The 15,913-nt window shown below is 37.2% G+C and overlaps 2 protein-coding genes across 5 annotated transcripts in view; one reads left to right on the plus strand and one right to left on the minus strand.

The window, feature by feature from the left end:
• Positions 1 to 15,913, minus strand: part of CTNNA3 (catenin alpha 3) — a 541,251-nt gene that overhangs the window by 311,434 nt on the left and 213,904 nt on the right. The gene's annotated exons all lie outside the window — the stretch shown is intronic.
• Positions 1 to 15,913, plus strand: part of LRRTM3 (leucine rich repeat transmembrane neuronal 3) — an 87,772-nt gene that overhangs the window by 2,361 nt on the left and 69,498 nt on the right. The gene's annotated exons all lie outside the window — the stretch shown is intronic.

Genomic DNA, 15,913 nt, shown 5'->3' on the forward strand with positions numbered 1-15,913 from the left:
CTGTAGCAGCATCTGAATTCTGAGTTGTCAGAGGAGAGACATGGTGCAGGAACAGCTCTGAAAGAATGCCTGATTTCTGCCCAACACAAGATATAATAAAAAGCCAGTGGGGAGTTAAAGCACTGTCTTAGGACATGAGGTATCACACCAAAAGCAAAGCAGTGGGAAATCTAGGCTTAATAAAAATTTAAAAGGAAAAAGGTACAATGGGATTTACTGTACTGCATTATAATACAGTGTTTCTAGGGCTGATAACTATTAATTGAAACCTGTTTATGTGACTTCATACAAAAGGTGCCAGTGTTTATCCCTTACATCCAATTGCCTTTCAGAAAGTAGTCAAAAGGCATTCATTAAATGAGGAGCAGAAATTCCTTATTGATGTAATTAGAGGAACTCAAATGTGCAGCAGCAAAAGCAAGACCACTTCCTGCACACATTTGTTTCAGTGCTCATTAGAAATTCTCTTTTCAAGACTGTCAAAGACATTAATGTAGCTGAGGAAACCATTAAATCTGTCATTTTCTTCTTTTTCTTTTTATTTGCTGGGCTGGGCTTGTTAGGGTTTTGCGATGTGTTTTGCACACTGTCCCTCTAATATCTAAATAAAGGTTCATTACTTACAAAGCCAAACAGTGTACATTTTAGAAATACTACAACTGCAAAGAGCTTTCAGAGAAAATTGGTTACTCACTGATCTGAGAAGACTGCATCCAAAAATCCTTAAAGAAATCAGTGACAAACTATTTTTCTCTCTTAGCAAAACCTTAATGACATTATAAGAATTCACAGATGCTCATTTTTAACATGTAGTCATTCATCAGCGGTTCTGGACAAAATACAGATTTGTAACCTGGCTACTCCCTGCTCTCCCTCTCCCAAAGTCATGTATTTTTGTTGGCTGCAGAAGAATGTAACATCCCCCATACTTTCAAATAAATCATACCTCCTATTTTGATTATCAGGAAGGGGTGGGGGGCGGGGGGGGGGGAGGTGGGGGGGGTCATTCTTGAAATAATACATCAGCACCTATATAGAAGCAAGTCAGTAATTTAATTATCTCTGGTTTGTAACTTGATTTGGCTTAGTAAACTGCACGTCTTCAATCACTTGGGAGGGAATGTTTCTACAAAGCAGTTTCACTGCAGCAGATTAGAAAAAGCAAAACCTTAGCAGAATGTTCTTCTGAATTTTTACTGGAAAAATCCCAATCACAGCCAATCACCTTGAAATATACTAGATATGATGAAAACAAAGCTAGAAAGCATCTCTTAAAAAGAACTAATACACTTGTAGCATTTTTGTTTTGTTTTCCTTTTTTCATATAATGAAACCATTCTCATTTTCAAGGACTGTAGTGAGGAAATATCTGAGAGTAGAAGCTTGAGACTATACTGAACTCTGCAACACTGAGTTCCCGTTTTACGGAGTACAAAGAGGATCCCACACAATTAATAATACAAGTCCTTGAGATGCTTTTGCAGCACTGAGCAAACTCTAATTTTTAACCTGACCTGTACCTTGAAAGTTGCTATTAAAAAGTCAATATACATTGAATTATCTTAGCTATTATGAGATTCAGTTTTCTACCAGCAGGTCTTGGTTATCTCTGTACTAAAGGATTAGAGTTTGCTGTAAACTTCGTGTTAAGAAGCATCACTGTACTTCTATAGGCTTTAACGTCTGCAGTGGTGACTAATATTAGGCACAGCAAAAACAAGAAAGATTTGGTCCAAAACACACATACATTCATATATATACAGATACACACACATGTGTATGTGTGTGTGTGTATATATATAGATATATAAAACTAAAATAAAATTTTGCTATTTAGTTTTGGGAGTGCTAACTGCAATCAGAAAATAATTTTGTACTATTAATTTAGATTTTTGCTATTTGAAAATATTCAATACATCTTCTAAAACTTCTTAATGGACTGTGATTGTGAATGAGTTGTATATAACTGAGTTTGGCTTTATATGCTTCCTTTTATGTTTCTGTAATGCCTACTTCTAACCATAACAATAGTCAGAAAGAACCAACCCACAACCTCCCACAGAAAGCAGTATCTGTAAAATTATCACTAGCTCCCTTTGAAAAATACTTAGTTATGGGCATGAAAAAGAAAATAAGGCCAGTATGTCATTAATCATAGATGGATAACAAAAATACTAATGAAAATCCAGCATGTCTATATTCAAGCACAGACATGCTTAGATCAACTAATTCATTTATTGCCTGAAAAACAACAGATTCACTTTTCATGAATTTCCAAACACATACCAAACACAGATAGATGTGTAGTTGCTGCTATAGTCATTGATAATGAAAACACTGTCTGATTACACAAAAAAAGATGCCCAGTGTAACTCTTTGAACCTTCTTGTACAGCCTGAGGCCTGAGAGCTGAGTTGTTAAATCTAATGGCTATGGCTTAGAAAACATTTTAAACCAGCTTCACAGCATGTTAAAACACATTACAAAACCCATGCTTTCATCTGTGCAAAGACTACGTGAACTAAGCTAAACTTTGTCTCACCACTGTCAAATTAAACACTATAGAAGTGACTTGTTTGGGTTGGCTAGGCCACCAGCATCACAAATTCAAATAATCTTGTAGGAAACGACTTCGTCTTAGCTGAGCAACTTTCAGTCCCTGTGAAAGGCTGCCCCTTTCCTGAATACAAATGAAGTGTTAAAGCCTCAAAGATTCCATAGAAGAAATTTCTTCTTTGCTTCTCTCCAGTTTGGGCAGCAGGTATCTAGAATTCTGATCCCACTTTGTCTTGGATTTGGGATATTTTGGTGCCAGTCTCTCACATAACTGTTAAAACCTTGCTGGGGTGATGCTGAGGAATCCTCAGAGGATGCACGACAGCTATGATGGCTCTTACAAACCCTTAAGCCTTCATACAAGCATTTTAGGCACAAACTTGTGGAAGGAGATGTGACCAAGTGCCTCTAATGACTTGGCTTATCCCTTAATGGATCTGATGCTGCCTGCATATTCCAAGTTTAGGAGAGCAACAATGCATTTTGAAGGTGTCTGGGTTTGTTTTGTTGTGTTTTTTGGCTTTTAAAATCAATTTCTATTCCTTTTTCTAAGTTGCATATGGTGTTCTGGGGCTACCACTCAAAGCAGTAGTAGTCTTCCATGCCCATTTTCATTAGTTTTGCAGTCTACATTTATTTAAACCACATTGAGACAAATGTTAGGTGGAATCGCCAAACAAGACTGTTTCGTTTAACACCTTCTAACAATTTCTTACATTAAATGTTTACAAGGGATGTTGAGAAGACAGACAGAAGATGGCAAATAAACATGACAGATTTGAGGTAATTTGCTCAAGATCACACACCAGTTGAGTACTGGGAATATAATCCAGTCTCCTCACACCAAGACGTCCTCCCAGCCAGTGGAGTACTTGGCCTCTCAACTAAACGACCCAGCTCCTGGAATATTCAAGTGGTATTTCAGAATAATAAACCACACAGAAGGCATATCTGTGGAAAAAGAAAATAACTAATGTACTAAGCAAATTCAAGGAGACTGGTAATGTTCATTCACTGTGTTGAGATTACCTCCAGCAATTGCAGAGTAAGAGAATAATAATGAGAATGAGTGGCTTGAGCATAATGAATGCAAGCTTCTCTACTGGCTGGTAGGTTTTCATTACTCACTATCTGCACTTATACAGTCAGCACAGATTAAGGTTTGGCAATGCTCTTTTTATTATTATTATGAAACAGTGAACCTTGATATAAAATTCAATTGCAAAATGAACATAAATGTACAATATTCCTGCAAACACAATTAGAAATTTTCAGTTTGCTGCAAGCTAATGGTCTTTGCTGTCAGCCACTCAACTCTAGATAAATATTCTGTTAGATGAATTTCTGTGGAACAATAGTGACATCCAGCGGGTAGTTAGCTTAATCACAGGTATCTATTGTTTATATCAATTCACACACAGATTTGTTTGCCTTTTTACTTTGCATTCTTCTGTATCACATGGTAGTAGCATCAAATCCTTTCAGCATACTAAGTATTCAACTGTTTCTGTGTATGGAATCATAACCTGAATGTAGACAAATGCTAGCAAAAAATTGCCTATCTGGTGTCAGTAAAAGGCAAGAAGCATATAATAAGTAAGCAAGGACAGAAGCTGTAACAAATATGTGGCTACTGATTTAGAACTTATTACTTATAAAACAGCACTAAGTGACATTAAGATACTATAAAATAAACTCAGACTACAAGCAACTCATTCAACTTCCTAACAGCAGATTAAAAAAAAAAAAAAAAATTGAGTTTAGTTTTACAATAATGAGAGAAAGATATTATTAGACATCAAAAGGAAGGGCACTCACCACCTGGGAACAAGTTAAAGTAACAGCTTCATCTTGAAAACACACAGTGTACAAAAGAGACAAGAAGCAAATTACGAAAGATCAAATTCACAAGCAGTAATAAAGGCAAACAATGAGAAACTCACCAGTGACATGAATATGCAGCATATTTCCTTGGGCAAAGATTGCTTGCAGCAGCCTCTGGTATGTTTTGCAGCAACAACGTTAGGCCTCAGAGTAACTCTATGCCAATGTTATTGGCAGTAATTTTAAACCACAGAATGGTTTAAATGACAGAAACGAATGAAATCAGGATTATAGCTCTGTTGATAACAGACAGATTTCACTTCCCTTAAGATGATGCACAAGAACTCATTTCACTCCACGTTGAATGAAATACAGTTGTATTTCTAACTTTTTATGTACTTAAGGTGCATTTGGAGGTCACCTATCAGTCCATGACATGTAGCCTTGATTTTTATTCCTAGGTGGGCTTTCTAGAATGGGTGTCATCACAGTGGTACAGTATAGGATTTTGATGCAATTTTCAGAATTATAGTCAAACTATTTCTTGGCATAACTGTGAATGGAAGACAGTAAGGCGCAAAAGAAGTAAAAAGTGACTGAGTTCAACAGCTATGAACAGATCATCAAGGAGGTCATAAATTAATAAAAAGGAGTTTATACAAGACACTCTGGGATGGCTAGCTGTAAGTTGATGGCCAACATTTTACCTACCAGAGAAATTGCAAATCTCATTTAGAACAAGCACAAACATCATAAAGGCAATAATGAAAAAAGATTTGCAAGTAGTAGGCAGTAACTTTTATTTGACCAACCCATCATAGAAATCACATCTCCCTACAATTCTTGTCTTACTCGTATTGTTAGACTATCATGACTATAGTATTAGCATTCTAATGTAAGAATGAGCATTGTTTACTGAGAAGGGACAGAAGGGCAGTTAATCCCCATTTATTAACTTACTTTCTAAACAGCTTAATGAAATTTACTGATGTTATTACAGGAAACATTTTATATTCATGTAAAAAATCACAAGTTTAAGATTCTTCATTACTGAAATCAACCAAACTCTTTAACAAAACAAAATATTTCTTTCTTTACTTACAGTTTCTTACTGTTTCTCACAAACTCTTTTGCTTGCCGAGAAGAAACTGAATGACTGGAGATGTAATCTTGAAAAAGAGTTCTCAAAAAAAAGCCCTCATGTGCTGTCTTAACCGCTGAAACCATTCCTCTCCTATGTTCCTGTGCAACTAATACACTGACCATGTGTCACAGTTTATACTCTTGACTGAATGTTAAATTTCTATTGCTTCAATACTAGCAGTAGCACTGAAATCATGTAGGACTTCGTAATTACAGTTCAACCTTGCAAATTCTCAAAGTGTTTTGGAGCAGCCAGACTCTATTAATACATCATAAGGACATATGAAAATCAAACATCCTAATTACTCATCTACTTATGCTCCAAACAAGGACATAAATGCATTACAAGGTTTCTTGCTTCACTACACCACTGAGAAAATCATCTGGCCAGTTCTGTGTGCAAATCCTTTTCTTCTTCAAACTAACAAAACATTTAACTAGCTAGGTCTCTCCGGAACTTAATTGCTTAATGCTGAAAGAAAAAAAACTTAACACATAGATATTGGCAGCAGCCTGCAGAAGTTGTCATCGTAAACTCAGCCTTTATTAGTTATTCTCACTTCAAATCCAGCAGTACCTCCTATACTTGTCATGTATAGGACATGTCATTATACCTGCGCTATATCCCATAGTGTGATGTAGTAACTGTATGAAAACTTTGCATTTTTATGGCCACTTCAGTTCATGTGCAAAACTATACTGAGAGATGGAAAACAGAAAAGACTCAGAAAAAGGACTGCATATGGCTTACAGTGCTAGAGAAAGTTAGGGAGGATCACTCAGCTTTTCCAGAAGTTAAACAACTGGTTTTAAAAGAGAGAAAATTACATTCTAAAGCAAAACTAGAATGTTAAATAAATGTTTGTGCATTTCTTAAAAGTATTTTAAGCATTTATTTTTTAAAAAATTGCTACTGTCTGAATCTGGGCATATCTAAACATCAAACAAAATCTTCTCTAACTTTTATTTCACACCTAACTTAAAGAGAGGGAGAAACTACCTTCTTATAATGTAAGGCACCTCTTTCTGAAGCTGTGGGACTGAGCTGATATGGGAATAATCAAAATATATTTCATCTTACTATTTTCTTGTTTCTTGTATGATTATTTTCAACATCTGTAGGAATGATATGATACTACTAACTGGTACATGTTCACTATTCTAGCTGAGCACATTCTCCTGGCATTTATTTTTTGCTTCATGACAAATCATAGGTTGTGTTGTTGGGTCTTACGTGTGCCCTTTGTGCTCAGGAACAACTTACTGAATGTTTGAATACCAGTTCTTTAACTAGCGTCTATAATACTTGGTGTTGTAGAACTCATGATTCTGATTTTAAATTAGGCACTTATATTTTCCACTTCCTTAAAGGATGCAAAACGCACAAATCGACTTCAAAATAATGTAATGAGATTACCCCTTCCTGGTTCAGCTGTAACTCAGGGGAGAAAACATTCACAAAATGTTCAAAGGTACAAAAGAAGATCTCCAGTGGAAGCTGGGCCTTCTAATTGCCTTTGTAATTCTTTCCTTCATTGCCCTCAAGATTAAAAGTAGCTGTAGGTAAAGGAAACATGAACACTGAGCATGTGTTTTGCTAGAGTGTAGATAATAAGCAATAATAATACATTAGTCATACAATCTCTGCGGGACTGAAAATACAACCATCATAAATGGATTCCTTATTCCAAAATACAGACTTTATAATGTATATTCTAGCATACACATGTTTCTTGTTTGCTTTTTTTTTTCCCCTAGAAAAAAAACACATTATGCAGAAGCATCTATTTGGCTTGTGGTAAATTGTGCAAAAGCAGCAGATGATAAAAGTATAAAAGAGGGAACACAGTTTACAAAATGCAAACTGGAGTCAAACAGAGAAACACTTTAGACTTCACCTTAATTAGTGTTTTGTTACTAATTTTTCAGTTTCCTGTAGATTATCCTGTTTATTTTAAAACAGACTATATGAAAGATTTTCAAAGCTGCAAATGGGAATTTAAACACCCAGATCCCACCCACTTCTTACAATAGTTGAGCACTTAACCTTTGTGACAGAACACTATCTCCTCTCCCTTTCTCCCCAGAATTTGAAATTTGAACAAGACTGTTTGTGAGGTCTGCAAAGTGCTCTGACCAGCTTAATGAAGGTAGTCTGAAAAATTACCTTCCCGGAGACCTTCACAAGTTTTGTTGCAAGTGAAAGGAAGCACTTGTACCTCAATGATGTGCAGATGGTGGCAGATGTATCTTACTAACATTGGGTGGGATGCATATTGAAAAAGGGTATATAATGGAAAATTGCCTTCTGACCTACTACAAAAGGGACTGCCACTAATTCCTGGCACACAGTTAAAATTAACTGACCTCAGAAAAACAATTACCTATGGTTCAGTTTAAAAAAGCAGCTGCAGATTCTGGAATCTGGTTTTTTAACCAGATGAGTTTATTCCCCATATTCCTCACTAATAACAATCATAGTAATCTTACACAAAAATACTTAGCCAAAGTTTGAGAAAAGAATCATCTTTTCCTCTTCAAAAAAGAACACCATCAAATAATCATTCCAGCACATCAGTTTTGTTAGCAGTGCACTATTACTTGTAATATAACACTTTCATATCACAGTATTAGCCTTCCAGCCATCTATGAGTCACATCCTCAGAACAGCGCAGGCTTCATTCTACATTGCTTCATACCAGCCAGCTTCTCATCCGCACTGTGCTCTCCAGAATACATATGCATTGCATATAATAGCAATTTCCAATTCAAAAATTAATTTCATGTTATATTACACCTGTGACTCACAATGTAATATACTTACTATGCACCTTCCAACAAAGGATCACAACAGATGGGGATGGAAACCCTTCAGTGGGAACTTTTCCTAAGGCTAATTGTACCTATAAAAAGCAGTCTCTGTACTTTTGGGACTACATGTTTAGTTTCCCCTACTTTCATTTATCCGTAACAACGGTTTCCAGGCTACACTACTGATGGAAAATGTGGGCCTGCAGCAAACACTACCAGTATTATTATATGAGCTCAGAAGCTCCAATTACTACCCAGTAACCTGTCCTTCATTCAAGAACAGACTGATTTACTTCAAACATACATGATGCTGGACAGCATGTTTCTATTCATCCCTAGTGACACTGGCAACACAAAATAGTTTTTCATTTTTCTTAGTAAGTCGCAATCACAAAGAATATGGGGGGAAAATTTCTAACATTTTAAATCAGAATCCTGTATACTGAATCCTTATACCTTCCCCATTTCACATAGGTGGCTTCCTGCTTTTAAAACACTTACGTCAAAAATAAACTATTTGCCACAGGGGAAGCAATAAACTTTGTGTGGCAGTCTACATGTAACTGCCAGTAACCATGTTCTTTTCACTGATAGTCTGAACTTATAACCAGTGTTCATTTTGCAGCTTAAAGAAGCTTACAGCTATGGCATCTCAACATTCTCTTTACTTTTTTATTAATTTTTGCATATGACCTTTCTTAGGACAAACCTTGAAATATTTTAAAGTGAGAAGTTATTGCCTATCAGGCTAAGCAGACAGCAATAACATTGTAGGGGGAAAAGTGACCGAGAGCAGTATGCAGTTGCCCTTAGTTTGCGTGTACTAAAGTCCAGCAGTATTCATGGAGAATTGTTTTTATGAAAGCTTAATAAAACACTGTAACTTAAACAATTATGCATAAATCCTTGCTATCCAAAGGATACAGGTTTGTCTGTAGCCATAGCATATAATGGTAAATTCTGATGTGTTAGAGGTATCTTGTAGCAGTATAAAATAATTTGGAATCATAACATAATAGATGCATTCTCAAATCTGAAAGCATGCTGTATTTCAACTGTAACAGTATCATAAATTAAAAATGCCTATCTATCAGTAATAGTAATAAAATGCATTTTTCCTTCCAAAGCCACAGAACTACTGATACATACGCTTTGGCTTCATGCATAAACTGACATGGCAAACTCTAAATTTAACAAAGCCAATTTCTTTTAAAGCTTCATCACACTAATTACATCCATCAAGTGTGTAAAATACATTTTGTCAGCTAAGAACAGAGGACTTCAATTAAATGTAAATCCTTATTCAGCACTCTAAGCTGTTAATGGCTCAAACTCATTAATGAGATGATGAAAAGAAAATGCTCCTACATAAGACTCTGTAGTGAGAATTTATTACAAGTACTCATTATTTGCACCTAGTTTATATACTTAAGAAAGTGTCCCATATTTATGTCAACACTCCAGTATCAACAGAGAAAGATACCAAAATCATCTTGCTTGTTTGTGGATGTGCTTGTATATATATTTGGGGCTTGACAGTCATTTCCAAGACAGACAACCTTGTCCCCTAACCTAGAGGGTTCCCAGAACACCCAGTGGGACACTCTAACCAGCTGTGATCTGCTGTTGATTCAACCTTTAAGACACCTTCTGTGCAGAGCTTGCTATAGCTATTTGATAACATTTTTGCGCAGTCCCAGCAGCTTATTTGAAAACGTATTCCATATTCCCAAATCTTTCCTCAGTCATCCAGCAGCATGGCTATCCAAAACTGGTAACAAAGTTCACCTGGTAGGTACCAAAATTCTGCCTCAGAATCAAAATAGATGAGTCTTTTAAGCTGTATAGGTGATAAGACCTTAAGTAGGGGAGAGGAAACTTCCAGAATGGTAATTTAGGCTGTGTCCAGCATTGTAATTTTTCAACTAGTAAGATGAACACTAATGGCAGACTGCACAGCATGCCTGGGCTTATAAATTTTTATAATGATTTTGGATAGATTCTCTATTTGAATTAGTTCAGAAGAGCAGTGAAAAGAGGATTACAGAACTACAGGTGAACTACTAGACCGGGATGGGGAGAGACATGACAGTCAGAGGAACACATCCTTGTTCTCTGAAACATGCAAATTTCATTTCAGTTTAGCAACATCAGGATTTATGAATTTTCATCCTTGTTGTACACTGCAGGATCTTCTGTATGTGCTTATAACCTTAAGGAAGGTTGTTAAGGGGATTTCCCAATTGCAGGACTCCCGTAGATCAGGCTTACTTCTCACAGAAAGGAAAAGTATCGTTATTTTGATTTCTTTTTCAGATTTCTCTCTCCCACTCCACTCCGTTTTTTTCCTCCAGTCTGGGCTCCTCTTCTCTTTTGATTATCTATTTCCCAGAAATAAAAAAGAGAATCCAAGGTCTACATATAAGTGTACCAGATGCCCTTGAATTTCTACCCAGTCTACCAAGTTCTGCCCCTGCAATACCTTGTTTACAAACAAACTCAGCTCCAACAGCGAGCAAGCTTTCAACAACAAAGAAATGTTAGAGACATTTTCACAATAGTTTTGAATTACTTCCCCCGGTAGAGAAGCCTCATTGATCAAATAACAAGTAAAATGAGATACAGTGAAGTGATTCATGCTCAAATACTAAGAAAAAAAAATAAAATAAAGCAGTTCTGAATATCTGCACCTTCTGCAGGAACCCTATCCTGTCAATTTGAAGTGAAAATTAACATAATGTTCAAAAATTGTTATGCACGAGAAAACAAAAGTTATCTCAAATTATGGGCCTTGCTGTAACAGTATGCTGATTAGTTACAAAGAATTGAATTTTTTGTATCAATGCTTTATTGGGGCACAATATGGATACGACAGACAGGATATGTCCCTACACTGCAAAAAGGAAGCAGATCTGCCTAAGGTGAATTCCACACTAGCTTAATTACTAATTAATCTCTCCCAAATGAATTTGTTTTCATGTACTTAAAAAGGCCTTTGCAAATAGAAGTCCTCTGTTTATCGATAGGATAGTTTTCAAGGCGGACAGTTATGCTGCAGTATATAGACAACATTTCTTCAGCCGATCTGGTTAATTAAAATGCATGGTTATAACAGGCTCCCTTAGAACTGCAGCTGAATAACCCATGATCCCTTTTTTTCTCAGTACCACAGAGCACTTTGCGTCTATTTAATAGGGCTGTTTCAGGATTTAATCAAGGATTTCCAATCTACACTCTGGAACTAGGAGTCTTTCCCTTTTCAAAAGGTTTCAAATAGAACATTTTCATAGAGATCCCTTCTGAATATCTGTAGCCTGTGCCCCTTACCTGCACTTTCATTCAATTTAATGCCTGTTTTATACAATTTAATACTTCCTCTTCCACTTCTCTGCATCCACAACACAAAGAAAAAACAAACACCACTATTGCAAGTTCTTTCCAGCATAAATCTGTAAGTCCAATTTTGTGGAATGAATTCAGGAGGACATATTAACAGCTTTGAAGGGGGAGGGTAACTGGGAGAACCGCAAAAGCTGATAGAAAACCTGTGCCAGGCAGTAGATGGAGCAGGACTGAAAGTGGAAATCCACCTGCTATGTAGCATTTGCTAAAACACTGCAGTGGTGCTGCATGCTAATGTAAGTAAGAGAAAGAAGAAGGGGGTTTGCAAAGGAATGTTAACTTTGAAGGCATATGGGCATTAAACTGTTTGGAAAACAGGCTGGAATAAAGGAATGCCTCAAAGTCAACCACTCAAAACTAGTGGACACTTCAAAACACAGCACCTTCCTATTTCTGTTTATACATTGTAAAAATCACTGTGACAATTACAAGGCTCATTTAGTCAATAATGGCAAAACATGTGGATACCTGAAAATTAAACATCTTCAGTTCAATTTCAGTTCTGACTGTATCTGACTCAGTTCCTTCACGTGTTGCACCAGCTGGTCATTCACCCAGAGCCAATGTGGATCATTTGTGACAGTACTCTAAAATGATCCTGTATTTCAAACCTCTAACTCAAGATCTCTAGTCAAGAACCTTGACTGGGTTGGCTTATGCATCTTTTCCAAGCAGTACTGGAAGTCTCCAGTAAGTTGACAAACTTCTGTATCCTTCAGAGAAAGATTATATATAAGGTCTCATCTGCTTTATATATAGCTGTCCAATGAGCCTACCAAAAATTACAGGAAAGAAGCTGCTCTCTACGGCATATTTTCCTTTCTAACGGGCAAATTCAAGTAGACCTCCATGGTGCAGACAGCAAAAGGGCCCCTTATTGGCAAAACCATACCGAATGGGTGTTCAGGGCAGTCCGATTACCTTTGCAAATACCTTTATATTCTTTTTATGCTGCTGAAGCAACATAGATCAGTGAAGAATCACTGCACATCCCTCTTCCACTGCTTTCATTGTATTTAAGGGTTTGTTTAATGGACAAAACAGTGCACTTTCCAGGGTCTTCAACAGCAGCATTAGCTTTCTTAGGTTAACTGTCAACTCAGGTGTGTAATATTTTAGGAAGTGTTGTTTTCCTTGACAGTAGTAACACTGACTGTAAGAAGAACAATACGTAACAGCAATAGCCTTATGCTTTCCTATTCTATTAACATTCCAGAAATCAAAGCTTGCAGAGCCTGTGGGAAAGAAGCCAGTGACCATTATTAAACTTTGCTTTATTTTCAGCTTTTATAATTTTAGGAGTTTAATTTCAGGTTTGCAGCCTTCAGGCTGCAGAGTCTTTGCTGAAGTAAAATACAGCAAAGAAGCTAATGTGTGGCACAAGTTTAAAAAGTGCTTTTCCTGAGACCCTGATCATCTCCCCCATCCCTAATGCAAAATAGTTTTCAAGGGATTTAACATATTTTTCCCTACTTGGAGTAAATGTGATAGAGTTTTGATTTCAAACAGATGAGGGAGAGCGATTTTCAAATCTTCACTAAGAATCCTGTGAAATTTCCACTAACTTTGCACCACAGACACTATCTGCTTTTGTAACAAATAAATGCTTCCTGGTTTGATAGTCCCTGAGAAGCCATGTTGAGTAGGCAACTCCTGACTATCTTTCAAACCCTGAATTTCTTGTCTGACTGGATGTGTCAGGGCTGGAGGGATGGCTAGGACAGCATACTCATCTCTTCTTTTTTGCCATCCATATGAATCCAGCAGAAAACTCTACTGCTATTAAAAAGCAGGAAATCACTCTTGTACCCTCATTCTCTCCTTTTCTTCGACTCAGATTTGTCCACTGGAACTCAAGACAAGTTAAGAGTTTTCCAAAGCATAAGTGTCCCACAAAACTCAAAGACAGACCTTATTAAGAATGCACTGGCACGAGGACTTTGTGGGTATGGTTACCGTAAAGTCACAAGGGTGTTTCAGAAAGTTTAACCTTCATAATTAATTCATACATCAAAGCATTCCAAAAGGTTAGCTGAATTTTACAGAGGACTGTCATATGCTGCAGTTCATAAATCAGCGGTATGAAAGTAGGACAGTGGTATCATGCTGACAAGAAGCCTTAGCATTTAACAGTTCCTTCACTAAATAAGCATTACTTGTGATGGCTGCAACAAATCCACTCTTCTCAATATCAGCTTTTCAGCACAGGCATTGAGAAGGGGAAGGAGACCGGGAGAAGCTGCCTAACATAGCACCTTCCCTTCTCAACACAACATACAGCAGTTGAATAGTGCCCTTTCCATAGCATCCACACACTTCTGTACAGCATGAGGACGAGGCTGGAGAAGCTGAAACATCACGCTACTGTTGTTGAGAAACCACAAATAGCCTACACTTTACAGAGATCTTCACAGACACGCGTTACACTAAAGAAACATGCAACATTATTCCTGTTGAAATTACAGTCCCTTATTAAACTTCTAGAATCATTCGGTTTAAGATTTAGAAAAATTCATGACTGTACAAGGTGCAAGGGAAGACAGGGCTACAGGGAAAGGATGATTTCATCATAAACAGTCCTTTTTGCATTCTATTTTTCAAAGGCTCAATTGACTAAATAATATTCATTAGCTCCTATTACACACAAAAGGTGTAGGAGAGGGCAAGCAGGCCAATCTGTTCAGTGGAAAGGAAGATGGCACCATTGATTCTTCATGTCTCCTAGAAATCAGGGTCAGGGGGTTCAGGCCATCTTGACCTGCAAGTGGAAAACAGCTGATAATACCCTTTATGTCATGTCCCAAATCCTCCTCAGGGAAAAGAATCTAGAGCCACCACACACTGTAAAAAGGGTTAGGTTTTTGTTTCTGAGTTTTACAGGCTGATGGCTTTCAGCAATGGATTCTCTAAATCTTTTATATCACTGTCTTTCCTGTGCTTAATATTCCAGGTGGGAAGGTCTGGCAACAAACCCAGGCAATGTTTTGACATGCTGCAGTGTGCCACTGCAGAGGAGTCAGGCTACTGTCCACCAGCCCACAGTTCCTCCCAAACCAAAGGAGGCCACAAAAGACCAAATAATTTTCACTTTTCCAAGTCAAGTCAGTCCGCCGGTGAGCCAAATATCTGTTGTGATCTTTGCTTGCTAGCCTTCATATTTGTTTATGTTTTGGGAAGTTAGTAGATAAGGACATAAAGATTTCTTCTAAATTATACGCTCAACAAGAGGACTATGTCTCTTTTGTTTTGTTTCTTTGCTTGAGGTATGCAGAAATAAAACTCATCAATCTAGCAAGTATTTTTCTTACTTGGAGTTTCAGTATCAAATATAAAAAGCCCCACTTAATTTTCCAGGAATTTCAAACTGAAAATAAACAGCTCATCAAGTCAGGTATCTATTAATTAATAACTTAAAGATTATAACGTTCCTCCCCAACTGCTTCATAATAGAATTAATTAGTTGTAATTAGAAATAAATGTCACTCCTTAAAGTAATCTTAACAACAAAAATATTGAAGCACCTTTCATCAGAGAGTCTTAAAACACTCCACAAGACATTATTAATGCCATTTATACAGAAAAGACATCTGATCTGGTTTCCTTACAGGCTACGGCAGCCCTGGGAGCAGATGCTTAGCCTCCCACTGCCAGTCCCCAGCTCTGACCATTAGATCCGTGTGACTGCCTATGCCATACAACTCAGGGCAACTTTGTTCAATCAAGCCAGAGTGGATTTCCATTTCTGTTTATACATTAAAACTGGTATTCAAATAAATACAGTTGTACATTAGCAGTATTTGGGAAAAGGGCTACTCCTCACTGCATTTTAAGAACTTTGTCAAATAGTGACCTTTTTGTGAGATGGGTGGGAAGAACACCCATCACATACAGTGATGGGTGCCCCACAACCATCAGAGCAACTTTATAGGTTTTCCCCAAAGGCAGGTATGCTGTAACTCTCAGACGTGCCCAACAGCTTGCAATGTGCAAGGGAGTCTGGATCTCCTAAACTGTGTAGCACTTAGCTGCAGTTCAGGAAACCCTAACGGGAACTGCCTTCACACATGGTAAAAATGATGTCTTTATCTTAGCTACCGTCTAGCCCCATCACATTTTTGCTTGTCAGGTTAACATAATCTCATTTTATGCAGTGAAAATTATATATTGTCCCTGTATA

Source organism: Buteo buteo, chromosome 4 (genome assembly GCF_964188355.1).
Source record: "Buteo buteo chromosome 4, bButBut1.hap1.1, whole genome shotgun sequence".
In the NCBI taxonomy this organism is placed as follows: Eukaryota; Metazoa; Chordata; class Aves; order Accipitriformes; family Accipitridae; genus Buteo; species Buteo buteo.